We start from the raw sequence: 15,220 nt of genomic DNA, 5'->3' as shown, positions 1-15,220 counted from the left end.
AGACTGGACGACAGTCACAGGACATAGCCCTGTGGTGGGGTAGGCCTGCTTGTAGCAGACGGGCGGCAGTGTAGGTGTATTGGTGGTATTAGAGGTAGCCAACACAGACAGCAAGGGTGCAAGCAGTAGTAGCAGTAGTAGCAGCACATTAAAAAAAAGAGAGACTGGACAGTCACAGGAGGACAAAGCCCTGTGGTGGGGCAGGCCTCAGGCCTGCTTGTAGCAGACGGGCGGCAGTGGAGGTGTATTGGTGGTAGACTGGTAGTAGCCGAGGTAGCCAACACAGACAGCAAGGGTGCAAGCAGTAGTAGCAGTAGTAGCAGCACATTAAAAAAAGAGACTGGACAGTCAGAGGAGGGCAAAGCCCTGTGGTGGGGCAGGCCTCAGGCCTGCTTGTAGCAGACGGCAGTGGAGGTGTATTGGTGGTAGTAGAGGTAGACTAGCCAACACAGACAGCAAGGGTGGTAGGACTGGTAGTAGCAGCAGCACATTAAAAAAAGAGACTGGACGACAGTCACAGGACATAGCCCTGTGGTGGGGTAGGCCTGCTTGTAGCAGACGGGCGGCAGTGTAGGTGTATTGGTGGTATTAGAGGTAGCCAACACAGACAGCAAGGGTGCAAGCAGTAGTAGCAGTAGTAGCAGCACATTAAAAAAAAGAGAGACTGGACAGTCACAGGAGGACAAAGCCCTGTGGTGGGGCAGGCCTCAGGCCTGCTTGTAGCAGACGGGCGGCAGTGGAGGTGTATTGGTGGTAGTAGTCGAGGTAGCCAACACAGACAGCAAGGGTGCAAGCAGTAGTAGCAGTAGTAGCAGCACATTAAAAAAAGAGACTGGACAGTCACAGGAGGACAAAGCCCTGTAGTGGGGCAGGCCTCAGGCCTGCTTGTAGCAGATGGCAGTGTAGGTGTATTGGTGGTAGTAGAGGTACTAGCCAACACAGACAGCAAGGGTGCAAGCAGTAGTAGCAGTAGTAGCAGCACATTAAAAAAAGAGACTGGAGAGTCACAGGACAAAGCCCTCTGGTGGGGCAGGCCTGCTTGTAGCAGACGGCACTGGGGTGGATTGGTGGTAGAAGTAGTAGCAGCTGCAGCACCAACAGCGGCACATTAAAAAAAGAGTGGACAGGACAGAATCCCATAGTAGCAGGCGGCAGTAGCAGGCGGCAGCAGCAGCAGCAATGTAAGATCTAATCAGTGGCATCAGGCACAGGGGTTTTAAAATCCTCACCGATCCACGCTTGATTCATTTTCAGAAACGTGAGATTTTCCAAGCTGTTGGCGGACAATCTTGTTCGCTTAGGGGTGACGAAGCCCCCTGCTGCGCTGAATACCCTCTCTGACGCTACACTGGAGGGTGGACAAGACAGTACACCCATGGCAAACTGGGCCAGTTCTTGCCAATGATCCAATCTGCTGACCCAGAAGTCCATGGGGTCTGGGATCAGCATTTCTGACGGAGAAAGGGCACAGTCCAAGTACGAGTGAACCTGGTTGTTTAGGTGCTGCACCTGGAGATGGTGAACATCCCTTTGGTGACTAGTGCTACGATGTGTGTCAGGTCGGGGTATTGGATGTAAAAATGTTGTCATCATATTTTCCAAACTGAATTGGCTGCTGCTGCTGCTGCTGCTGCCGCTGCTGCCACGGCTGCCGCCTATTGCAGAGGTAGCTCTGCCAGAGGCGGTGGAACGATGAGACAGTGGGGAGCGGAGAGTGGCCCCCCGGTCAGACATGCTTGCAGCGGGTGTCTGCCGTTTGAAAGCCATGACAAGCTGGCTGCATAGCTTCTCTCTATAATAAGCCAATTTTGCCTCCCTCTCGGAAGGCGCAAAAAACTCCCCCATTCTGGCTTTATACCGAGGGTCTAAAAGTGTGGCTATCCAGTAGTCATCTCTTTGCTTCATGCTAACAATACGACAGTCAGCGCGCAAGTAACGAAGCATACAGCTCGCCATCCTGGCCAGCGTTTCAGAGGGCCCGGTTGGTTCCATCTCCGCCCCATACTGCCATGGTTGTCCATCATCAAGGTCGTCGTCAGACTCGTCATCACCACCATCACTGTCATGTTGTGCGGCTGCCTCGTCCCCTATCCCTTCCTGTGATTCCATCTCCAAATCCAGCTCCTCTTCAGGTCCTGTTTCCTCATCCTCCTCCTCCTCCTCAACATCCATAGCCAGATGTGATCCTTCCTCCATCCTTTGCTGAATCATCGCTGTGAGCGTTTGCTCCATAATGAATATCAGCGGCATAACATCGTTCATTCCGCTAGCGTCACGGCTCACAAATCGTGTGGCCTCTTCAAAGGGCCTCAAAACGCGACATGCGTCTCTAACCAGCTGCCAGTGCCTGAGCTCGAAATTACACTGGCTCCAAACGCTGCCCGTCTGCTGCATCAGGAAATCATTCACGGCTTTCCGCTGTTCGTACAGACGGTCCAACATGTGCAGGGTGGAATTCCATCGTGTTGGAACGTCGCAAATCAGGCTGTGTTCTGGGAGATTGTTTTGACGCTGCAAGTCCAGGAGGGCGTGCTTAAATGCATACGAACGTCTAAAGCGAACGCAAACCCTCCTGGACATGGCCAGCACACCCTTCAAACCAACATATGACTTTAAGAAGCGTGTTATGACCAGATTGATCACATGTGCCATGCAAGGAGCGTGTGTCAGGTGACCTAGACGCAGTGCAGCCACAACGTTCTTGCCGTTATCAGAGACAACATTGCCCAGTGTGAGTTTCAGAGGAGACAGCCAGCGTGCGATTTCCTCCTTGATGCACAGCAGCAGCTCCTGCCCTGTGTGGCTTTTCTCGCCCAGGCTCAGCAGGTGTAAGACAGCGTTGTGGCGCTTCACCTTGCACCTATGAAAAGAGGAGGGAGGAGGAGTGGAAGATACGCTGTGTCCTGTCGGGGACGGGAAGACCTCCAAGGAGGAAGGCAAGGAGGAGGAGGAGGAGTAGGAGGAGAAGGATGGTAGGCGCCTGGTGTCCGGAGTTGAACTAGAAACATACAAGCGTGGAGGTGGTAATGCCTGGCATTGCTGCGGTGGTGCATCGGACTGCAAAATATTGACCCAGTGGGCCGTGAAAGACATGTACTGTCCCTGCCCATAGTTGCTGCTCCACGTGTCGACGGTGGCATGTACCCTGCTGCACACGGATAATTGCAAGGACTTGGACACCTTTTCCTCCACATGCTTGTGCAAGGCAGGGACAGCTGTTTTGGAGAAGTAATGTCGGCTAGGTATTCGCCACCTAGGCTGAGCGCACGCCATCAATTGCTTGAAGCCGGCGGAGTCGACCAGGTGGTATGGCAGCGACTGCACCACCAACAACTTTGCCAGGTGTGAATTAAGCCGCACGACAAGTGGATGACTGGGTATATATTGTTGCTTATTGGACAACGATTCCGTAATGGATAACTGACGGGACATAGGAGGAGCACTAGATGACAGTGATGATGATGATGACAACGACATGGTGGATAAGGCCTGGCTACTACTTAGATGACAGGGACTCGGAGCAGCAGCAGCAGCGGAAGAGGGGTCTTCATTAGATGTACATGATGGTGGGGCATGTTGATTGTCCCACATGGCCTTGTGATGCCGTTCCATGTGTTTACGTAGAGCAGTAGTTCCTACATTGCTGCCCTGCCCACGCCTTACTTTCTGCTTGCAGATACGGCACTGTGCCATGTTTTCCTCCTCTGGGAAGGTACAGAAAAATTGCCACACGGCAGAGTACCGTAAAGAGGTAGTACCACGTCCACCACCACCACCACCACCACAACCACCCGAGCTTGCCCCTTGTCTGGCAGGCTTTTTTCGGGAACCTACACCAGCATCTGTGTCGCCGTCACCGGCTCCTGAGCTGACCCTACCGCTGCAACGTTTTGCAGATTGACTTCTGCCCCTACCTCGGCTTGGCTGTTTATCACATCCAGTGCCGCCACTACTACCCTCCTCCTCTGACGCCGTCATCACCTCGTCACCTGGTTCCCACGTCCTGTCTAAAACAACATCATCATCATAGCCTTCCTCATCATCCCCGCCACTTCTGTCACTGTGTTGTGAATGTGATGTGACATCATGGCGGGCTCCATGCCCCCCCTCATTACTGCGTCTGCCACCACGGCTACCACCACCAACACCCCCACTACCGCAGCTATGCGTCTCGGTCACCGCTTCCACCTCCACCACCGCCGCAACACACTCCGTTGGCTGACTCGCGGAAAACAAATCATCATCATCACTATGTTGTTCAGTATCTTCCTTCGCACCCGAGGAGATGTCTCTTAGGACTCTCAGGAAAGATGGCTTCCCGCTAGGAAGGGGGAGCGAAGACATAGATGATGGAATGGAAACGCTAGAAATACCTATATTACTACTGTCACCGTGCCAAGGAACTGTAGAGGATCTGGAATCCAACGAAACCTGGCTTGAAGCCAGATCGTCAGAGTCTTCCTGCTGAGATGACCGCGAGCCAGCCAACCAGTCCACAATGGCCGTATTGTCTAAAGTAACCCGCCCACCGGAGGAGATGGACAAGTCTGGCTTGCTGATACTACTACTAGCAGGCACATGGCAGCTGCTACTAGTGGAACTGGGCACATGTCTTGTGCCACAAATGCTGCTACTGGGTCTGGCACCAACAGATCCAACATTTGGACTGGAAGAGGAGACGGCATGGGTGTTTCTTCCTCTACCCCGTCCTTTCACAACCTTTTTTTTCCCAGACATTTCAGAGCCCCTTTTAAAAGCGTATTCACACACGGACACTGGCTTGGCAAATGGCAATGAATGAGAATTTCAATCAGCCTCGCTGCAGTGCACTCAGGGAATGCTGGGCCTTGTAGTACTACTAGGCTGCCTGTATGGCAAGTTGGATTGTTATTCCAGGGATGAGCCCCTTTTAAAAGCGTATTCACACACGGACACTGGCTTGGCAAATGGCAATGAATGAGAATTTCAATCAGCCTCGCTGCAGTGCACTCAGGGAATGCTGGGCGTTGTAGTACTTCTAGGCTGCCTGTATGGCAAGTTGGATTGTTATCCTGTTAATAACGGCCAGGGATGAGCCCCTTTTAAAAGCGTATTCACACACGGACACTGGCTTGGCAAATGGCAATGAATGAGAATTTCAATCAGCCTCGCTGCAGTGCACTCAGGGAATGCTGGGCCTTGTAGTACTACTACTACCACTACTACAAAGGCTGCCTGTATTGCAAGTTGGATGCAATGGGGATGAGCCCCTTCTAAAAGCGTATTCACACACGGACACTGGCTTGGCAAATGGCAATGAATGAGAATTTCAATCAGCCTCGCTGCAGTGCACTCAGGGAATGCTGGGCCTTGTAGTACTACTAGGCTGCCTGTATGGCAAGTTGGATTGTTATTCCAGGGATGAGCCCCTTTTAAAAGCGTATTCACACACGGACACTGGCTTGGCAAATGGCAATGAATGAGAATTTCAATCAGCCTCGCTGCAGTGCACTCAGGGAATGCTGGGCGTTGTAGTACTTCTAGGCTGCCTGTATGGCAAGTTGGATTGTTATCCTGTTAATAACGGCCAGGGATGAGCCCCTTTTAAAAGCGTATTCACACACGGACACTGGCTTGGCAAATGGCAATGAATGAGAATTTCAATCAGCCTCGCTGCAGTGCACTCAGGGAATGCTGGGCCTTGTAGTACTACTACTACCACTACTACAAAGGCTGCCTGTATTGCAAGTTGGATGCAATGGGGATGAGCCCCTTCTAAAAGCGTATTCACACACGGACACTGGCTTGGCAAATGGCAATGAATGAGAATTTCAATCAGCCTCGCTGCAGTGCACTCAGGGAATGCTGGGCCTTGTAGTACTACTAGGCTGCCTGTATGGCAAGTTGGATTGTTATTCCAGGGATGAGCCCCTTTTAAAAGCGTATTCACACACGGACACTGGCTTGGCAAATGGCAATGAATGAGAATTTCAATCAGCCTCGCTGCAGTGCACTCAGGGAATGCTGGGCCTTGTAGTACTACTAGGCTGCCTGTATGGCAAGTTGGATTGTTATTCCAGGGATGAGCCCCTTTTAAAAGCGTATTCACACACGGACACTGGCTTGGCAAATGGCAATGAATGAGAATTTCAATCAGCCTCGCTGCAGTGCACTCAGGGAATGCTGGGCCTTGTAGTACTACTAGGCTGCCTGTATGGCAAGTTGGATTGTTATTCCAGGGATGAGCCCCTTTTAAAAGCGTATTCACACACGGACACTGGCTTGGCAAATGGCAATGAATGAGAATTTCAATCAGCCTCGCTGCAGTGCACTCAGGGAATGCTGGGCGTTGTAGTACTTCTAGGCTGCCTGTATGGCAAGTTGGATTGTTATCCTGTTAATAACGGCCAGGGATGAGCCCCTTTTAAAAGCGTATTCACACACGGACACTGGCTTGGCAAATGGCAATGAATGAGAATTTCAATCAGCCTCGCTGCAGTGCACTCAGGGAATGCTGGGCCTTGTAGTACTACTACTACCACTACTACAAAGGCTGCCTGTATTGCAAGTTGGATGCAATGGGGATGAGCCCCTTCTAAAAGCGTATTCACACACGGACACTGGCTTGGCAAATGGCAATGAATGAGAATTTCAATCAGCCTCGCTGCAGTGCACTCAGGGAATGCTGGGCCTTGTAGTACTACTAGGCTGCCTGTATGGCAAGTTGGATTGTTATTCCAGGGATGAGCCCCTTTTAAAAGCGTATTCACACACGGACACTGGCTTGGCAAATGGCAATGAATGAGAATTTCAATCAGCCTCGCTGCAGTGCACTCAGGGAATGCTGGGCGTTGTAGTACTTCTAGGCTGCCTGTATGGCAAGTTGGATTGTTATCCTGTTAATAACGGCCAGGGATGAGCCCCTTTTAAAAGCGTATTCACACACGGACACTGGCTTGGCAAATGGCAATGAATGAGAATTTCAATCAGCCTCGCTGCAGTGCACTCAGGGAATGCTGGGCCTTGTAGTACTACTACTACCACTACTACAAAGGCTGCCTGTATTGCAAGTTGGATGCAATGGGGATGAGCCCCTTCTAAAAGCGTATTCACACACGGACACTGGCTTGGCAAATGGCAATGAATGAGAATTTCAATCAGCCTCGCTGCAGTGCACTCAGGGAATGCTGGGCCTTGTAGTACTACTACTACCACTACTACAAAGGCTGCCTGTATTGCAAGTTGGATGCAATGGGGATGAGCCCCTTCTAAAAGCGTATTCACACACGGACACTGGCTTGGCAAATGGCAATGAATGAGAATTTCAATCAGCCTCGCTGCAGTGCACTCAGGGAATGCTGGGCCTTGTAGTACTACTACCACTACTACAAAGGCTGCCTGTATTGCAAGTTGGATGCAATGGGGATGAGCCCCTTCTAAAAGCGTATTCACACACGGACACTGGCTTGGCAAATGGCAATGAATGAGAATTTCAATCAGCCTCGCTGCAGTGCACTCAGGGAATGCTGGGCGTTGTAGTACTTCTAGGCTGCCTGTATGGCAAGTTGGATTGTTATCCTGTTAATAACGGCCAGGGATGAGCCCCTTTTAAAAGCGTATTCACACACGGACACTGGCTTGGCAAATGGCAATGAATGAGAATTTCAATCAGCCTCGCTGCAGTGCACTCAGGGAATGCTGGGCCTTGTAGTACTACTACTACCACTACTACAAAGGCTGCCTGTATTGCAAGTTGGATGCAATGGGGATGAGCCCCTTCTAAAAGCGTATTCACACACGGACACTGGCTTGGCAAATGGCAATGAATGAGAATTTCAATCAGCCTCGCTGCAGTGCACTCAGGGAATGCTGGGCGTTGTAGTACTTCTAGGCTGCCTGTATGGCAAGTTGGATTGTTATTCCAGGGATGAGCCCCTTTTAAAAGCGTATTCACACACGGACACTGGCTTGGCAAATGGCAATGAATGAGAATTTCAATCAGCCTCGCTGCAGTGCACTCAGGGAATGCTGGGCCTTATAGTACTACTAGGCTGCCTGTATTGCAAGTTGGATGCAACGGGGATGAGCCCCTTATAAAAGCGTATTCACACACTGGCTGAGTAGTGAGTAGTGGATGAGCCCCTTCGATTTCTGAATTCCTGCCTTTTAGATTCCTAAAGCTTTCCCTTACTGCACAGAGATGCTATTCCTACAGCTCCTGTCTGTAAAATGGCCGCTGAGCTCCGTGCATAGACTTTTATTGCAGGCTTGAGCCCGCCCCTATGCTGCCTCCCGATAGGCTGGGAGAGCCGTTTGCAAGGCATTATGGGGTAGCCTGATGTCAGGTGATCTTCTGTAATCCTCCATTTTAGATGTAACATGTGGCAGGCGCCAAAATGTAGCCGGGTTCGGTCAAAACGGGTTCGGCCGAACCCGGTAAAGTTCGGATTCGCTGCGAACCGAACTTTTCCTGAAGTTCGGACCGAAACCGGGTTCGGTTGTCCCGGTTCGCTCATCTCTATACATAATAATGAAAAATACCTGGGGTATTGGTAATCATTTTGGCCAAAAGGACGCAAGCTCGCAATCCACGACAAGGATCCCCAGACTTGCGAGTCCCTAAATCCTAAACTGGAACAGAACGTTCCTGATGCACAAACAGAACCGATAAAAACACAGGGACATATACAAAAACACCGAAAAAGGCCATACTTACAAATGGACACAGCCCGGCCAGAAATGCTGATGAAAGGGCAAGCAGGTGCTTTAAATAATAATAGCCACTCCCACTAGTCTTGAGGGGAGTGGTGTGTGGTGCATGGGATGTGTAGTAAGAAATAATAAATGAATAGTGTGTGTGCAAGTGTAATACTATAAGTGAAATATAGGGGGCAGTAATAAATGAAGTGCCTCAATAGAAATAAATGGATAATGGGGTGCAAGTGAGTGAAACATGGAGGGATAGTGTGTACGTCATGAGGCACAACGTGTATAGCCAGGTAGAAGCCTATTTGTGACGCCTGATAATTCATAGAGCGGGCTACCCTGCTTGCTATGCCAAACAACAACACACCATGCTCTCCCAGCATCAAAGACCCGGCTGTGTCCAAGAGAAGCGGATATACATAATAATGAAAAATACCTGGGGTATTGGTAATCATTTTGGCCAAAAGGACGCAAGCTCGCAATCCACGACAAGGATCCCCAGACTTGCGAGTCCCTAAATCCTAAACTGGAACAGAACGTTCCTGATGCACAAACAGAACCGATAAAAACACAGGGACATATACAAAAACACCGAAAAAGGCCATACTTACAAATGGACACAGCCCGGCCAGAAATGCTGATGAAAGGGCAAGCAGGTGCTTTAAATAATAATAGCCACTCCCACTAGTCTTGAGGGGAGTGGTGTGTGGTGCATGGGATGTGTAGTAAGAAATAATAAATGAATAGTGTGTGTGCAAGTGTAATACTATAAGTGAAATATAGGGGGCAGTAATAAATGAAGTGCCTCAATAGAAATAAATGGATAATGGGGTGCAAGTGAGTGAAACATGGAGGGATAGTGTGTACGTCATGAGGCACAACGTGTATAGCCAGGTAGAAGCCTATTTGTGACGCCTGATAATTCATAGAGCGGGCTACCCTGCTTGCTATGCCAAACAACAACACACCATGCTCTCCCAGCATCAAAGACCCGGCTGTGTCCAAGAGAAGCGGATATACATAATAATGAAAAATACCTGGGGTATTGGTAATCATTTTGGCCAAAAGGACGCAAGCTCGCAATCCACGACAAGGATCCCCAGACTTGCGAGTCCCTAAATCCTAAACTGGAACAGAACGTTCCTGATGCACAAACAGAACCGATAAAAACACAGGGACATATACAAAAACACCGAAAAAGGCCATACTTACAAATGGACACAGCCAGGCCAGAAATGCTGATGAAAGGGCGAGCAGGTGCTTTAAATAATAATAGCCACTCCCACTAGTCTTGAGGGGAGTGGTGTGTGGTGCATGGGATGTGTAGTAAGAAATAATAAATGAATAGTGTGTGTGCAAGTGTAATACTATAAGTGAAATATAGGGGGCAGTAATAAATGAAGTGCCTCAATAGAAATAAATGGATAATGGGGTGCAAGTGAGTGAAACATGGAGGGATAGTGTGTACGTCATGAGGCACAACGTGTATAGCCAGGTAGAAGCCTATTTGTGACGCCTGATAATTCATAGAGCGGGCTACCCTGCTTGCTATGCCAAACAACAACACACCATGCTCTCCCAGCATCAAAGACCCGGCTGTGTCCAAGAGAAGCGGATATACATAATAATGAAAAATACCTGGGGTATTGGTAATCATTTTGGCCAAAAGGACGCAAGCTCGCAATCCACGACAAGGATCCCCAGACTTGCGAGTCCCTAAATCCTAAACTGGAACAGAACGTTCCTGATGCACAAACAGAACCGATAAAAACACAGGGACATATACAAAAACACCGAAAAAGGCCATACTTACAAATGGACACAGCCAGGCCAGAAATGCTGATGAAAGGGCGAGCAGGTGCTTTAAATAATAATAGCCACTCCCACTAGTCTTGAGGGGAGTGGTGTGTGGTGCATGGGATGTGTAGTAAGAAATAATAAATGAATAGTGTGTGTGCAAGTGTAATACTATAAGTGAAATATAGGGGGCAGTAATAAATGAAGTGCCTCAATAGAAATAAATGGATAATGGGGTGCAAGTGAGTGAAACATGGAGGGATAGTGTGTACGTCATGAGGCACAACGTGTATAGCCAGGTAGAAGCCTATTTGTGACGCCTGATAATTCATAGAGCGGGCTACCCTGCTTGCTATGCCAAACAACAACACACCATGCTCTCCCAGCATCAAAGACCCGGCTGTGTCCAAGAGAAGCGGATATACATAATAATGAAAAATACCTGGGGTATTGGTAATCATTTTGGCCAAAAGGACGCAAGCTCGCAATCCACGACAAGGATCCCCAGACTTGCGAGTCCCTAAATCCTAAACTGGAACAGAACGTTCCTGATGCACAAACAGAACCGATAAAAACACAGGGACATATACAAAAACACCGAAAAAGGCCATACTTACAAATGGACACAGCCAGGCCAGAAATGCTGATGAAAGGGCGAGCAGGTGCTTAAAATAATAATAGCCACTCCCACTAGTCTTGAGGGGAGTGGTGTGTGGTGCATGGGATGTGTAGTAAGAAATAATAAATGAATAGTGTGTGTGCAAGTGTAATACTATAAGTGAAATATAGGGGGCAGTAATAAATGAAGTGCCTCAATAGAAATAAATGGATAATGGGGTGCAAGTGAGTGAAACATGGAGGGATAGTGTGTACGTCATGAGGCACAACGTGTATAGCCAGGTAGAAGCCTATTTGTGACGCCTGATAATTCATAGAGCGGGCTACCCTGCTTGCTATGCCAAACAACAACACACCATGCTCTCCCAGCATCAAAGACCCGGCTGTGTCCAAGAGAAGCGGATATACATAATAATGAAAAATACCTGGGGTATTGGTAATCATTTTGGCCAAAAGGACGCAAGCTCGCAATCCACGACAAGGATCCCCAGACTTGCGAGTCCCTAAATCCTAAACTGGAACAGAACGTTCCTGATGCACAAACAGAACCGATAAAAACACAGGGACATATACAAAAACACCGAAAAAGGCCATACTTACAAATGGACACAGCCCGGCCAGAAATGCTGATGAAAGGGCAAGCAGGTGCTTTAAATAATAATAGCCACTCCCACTAGTCTTGAGGGGAGTGGTGTGTGGTGCATGGGATGTGTAGTAAGAAATAATAAATGAATAGTGTGTGTGCAAGTGTAATACTATAAGTGAAATATAGGGGGCAGTAATAAATGAAGTGCCTCAATAGAAATAAATGGATAATGGGGTGCAAGTGAGTGAAACATGGAGGGATAGTGTGTACGTCATGAGGCACAACGTGTATAGCCAGGTAGAAGCCTATTTGTGACGCCTGATAATTCATAGAGCGGGCTACCCTGCTTGCTATGCCAAACAACAACACACCATGCTCTCCCAGCATCAAAGACCCGGCTGTGTCCAAGAGAAGCGGATATACATAATAATGAAAAATACCTGGGGTATTGGTAATCATTTTGGCCAAAAGGACGCAAGCTCGCAATCCACGACAAGGATCCCCAGACTTGCGAGTCCCTAAATCCTAAACTGGAACAGAACGTTCCTGATGCACAAACAGAACCGATAAAAACACAGGGACATATACAAAAACACCGAAAAAGGCCATACTTACAAATGGACACAGCCAGGCCAGAAATGCTGATGAAAGGGCGAGCAGGTGCTTTAAATAATAATAGCCACTCCCACTAGTCTTGAGGGGAGTGGTGTGTGGTGCATGGGATGTGTAGTAAGAAATAATAAATGAATAGTGTGTGTGCAAGTGTAATACTATAAGTGAAATATAGGGGGCAGTAATAAATGAAGTGCCTCAATAGAAATAAATGGATAATGGGGTGCAAGTGAGTGAAACATGGAGGGATAGTGTGTACGTCATGAGGCACAACGTGTATAGCCAGGTAGAAGCCTATTTGTGACGCCTGATAATTCATAGAGCGGGCTACCCTGCTTGCTATGCCAAACAACAACACACCATGCTCTCCCAGCCCGCTCTATGAATTATCAGGCGTCACAAATAGGCTTCTACCTGGCTATACACATTGTGCCTCATGACGTACACACTATCCCTCCATGTTTCACTCACTTGCACCCCATTATCCATTTATTTCTATTGAGGCACTTCATTTATTACTGCCCCCTATATTTCACTTATAGTATTACACTTGCACACACACTATTCATTTATTATTTCTTACTACACATCCCATGCACCACACACCACTCCCCTCAAGACTAGTGGGAGTGGCTATTATTATTTAAAGCACCTGCTCGCCCTTTCATCAGCATTTCTGGCCTGGCTGTGTCCATTTGTAAGTATGGCCTTTTTCGGTGTTTTTGTATATGTCCCTGTGTTTTTATCGGTTCTGTTTGTGCATCAGGAACGTTCTGTTCCAGTTTAGGATTTAGGGACTCGCAAGTCTGGGGATCCTTGTCGTGGATTGCGAGCTTGCGTCCTTTTGGCCAAAATGATTACCAATACCCCAGGTATTTTTCATTATTATGTATATCCGCTTCTCTTGGACACAGCCGGGTCTTTGATGCTGGGAGAGCATGGTGTGTTGTTGTTTGGCATAGCAAGCAGGGTAGCCCGCTCTATGAATTATCAGGCGTCACAAATAGGCTTCTACCTGGCTATACACGTTGTGCCTCATGACGTACACACTATCCCTCCATGTTTCACTCACTTGCACCCCATTATCCATTTATTTCTATTGAGGCACTTCATTTATTACTGCCCCCTATATTTCACTTATAGTATTACACTTGCACACACACTATTCATTTATTATTTCTTACTACACATCCCATGCACCACACACCACTCCCCTCAAGACTAGTGGGAGTGGCTATTATTATTTAAAGCACCTGCTCGCCCTTTCATCAGCATTTCTGGCCTGGCTGTGTCCATTTGTAAGTATGGCCTTTTTCGGTGTTTTAGAGTAGTGCTGTACTGCACTGCATAGACTAATCAGGTAGAGTAGTACTGTACTGCACTGCATAGACTAATCAGGTAGAGTAGTACTGTACTGTATAAACTAATCAGGTAGAGTAGCACTGTACTGCACTGCATAGACTAATCAGATAGAGTAGCACTGCACTGTACTGCATAGACTAATCATGTAGAGTAGTACTGTACTGCATAGACTAATCAGGTAGAGTAGTACTGTACTGCACTGCATAGACTAATCAGGTAGAGTCGTACTGTACAGTATAGACCAATCAGGTAGAGTAGTACTATACTGTATAGACTAATCAGGTAGAGTAGTACTATACTGTACTGCATAGACTAATCAGGTAGAGCAGTACTGTACTGCACTGCATAGACTAAACAGGTAGAGTAGTACTGTACTGCACTGCATAGACTAATCAGGTAGAGTAGCAATGTACTGTACTGTATAGACTAATCAGGTAGAGTAGTTGTAATGACCGGGGGGTAGGGAAACGGACAAGTTAGCCCTAATCTACCCGCCACTCTGTCCCTGCCTAGTTGCAACGACCCGCCCTAGGCGACGGGGTACAACTGGGCGGCGGTCCCTGCACTCAGTAAGTGCACGACAAACACGACAAACATACAAGGGAATACAAGCAAGGGAAAGGGGCAGTTGCCCACGGCAACACCGTGAGCAACCAGAGTGGTGAACGAGCCGAGTCAAGCCAGGAGTGTGCGAGGTACCAAACGAAGAGCAGAAGAGTAGTCAGTAAGCCAGGGTCTGTATGGAGCAGGAACAAAATAGAAGGAGCTGTAGCTGGGCCAGGAAACCACACGAAAAAGAATCACAAGCACCGAGGGACAGGAAGGGCAGGCTTAAATAGACCGAGGGCGGGAGCTAGCTGAGTCTGGCCAGGTTGCGATAGGCTCTCCCACTCCTAAGCCTGCCAGCCTGAGTGGTGGAAGCTGGAGTCAGTCTCAGGGATGTAGATTCAGGTGCTGACTGATTAATTAAGGGAATTAACCCCGAAGCTGTGCCTGGCAGATCCTTTACAGTAGTACTGTACTGTACTGTATAGACTAATCAGGTAGAGTAGTGCTGTACTGCACTGCATAGAGTAATAAGGTATAGTCGTACTGCACTGTATAGACTAATCAGCTAGAGTAGTACTGTACTGCACTGCATAGACTAATCAGGTAGAGTAGTACTGTACTGCACTGCATAGACTAATCATGTAGAGTAGTACTGTACTGTACTACATAGACTAATCAGGTAGAGTAGTACTGTACTGTATAAACTAATCAGGTAGAGCAGTACTGTACTGCACTGCATAGACTAATCAGATAGAGTAGTACTGCACTGTACTGCATAGACTAATCAGGTAGAGTAGTACTGTACTGCATAGACTAATCAGGTAGAGTAGTACTGTACTGCACTGCATAGACTAATCAGGTAGAGTAGTACTGTACTGCACTGCATAGACTAATCATGTAGAGTAGTACTGTACTGTACTACATAGACTAATCAGGTAGAGTAGTACTGTACTGTATAAACTAATCAGGTAGAGCAGTACTGTACTGCACTGCATAGACTAATCAGATAGA

This window comes from Rhinoderma darwinii, chromosome 3, assembly GCF_050947455.1.
Source record: "Rhinoderma darwinii isolate aRhiDar2 chromosome 3, aRhiDar2.hap1, whole genome shotgun sequence".
Taxonomy (NCBI): Eukaryota; Metazoa; Chordata; class Amphibia; order Anura; family Rhinodermatidae; genus Rhinoderma; species Rhinoderma darwinii.
This window is presented reverse-complemented; position numbering follows the sequence as displayed.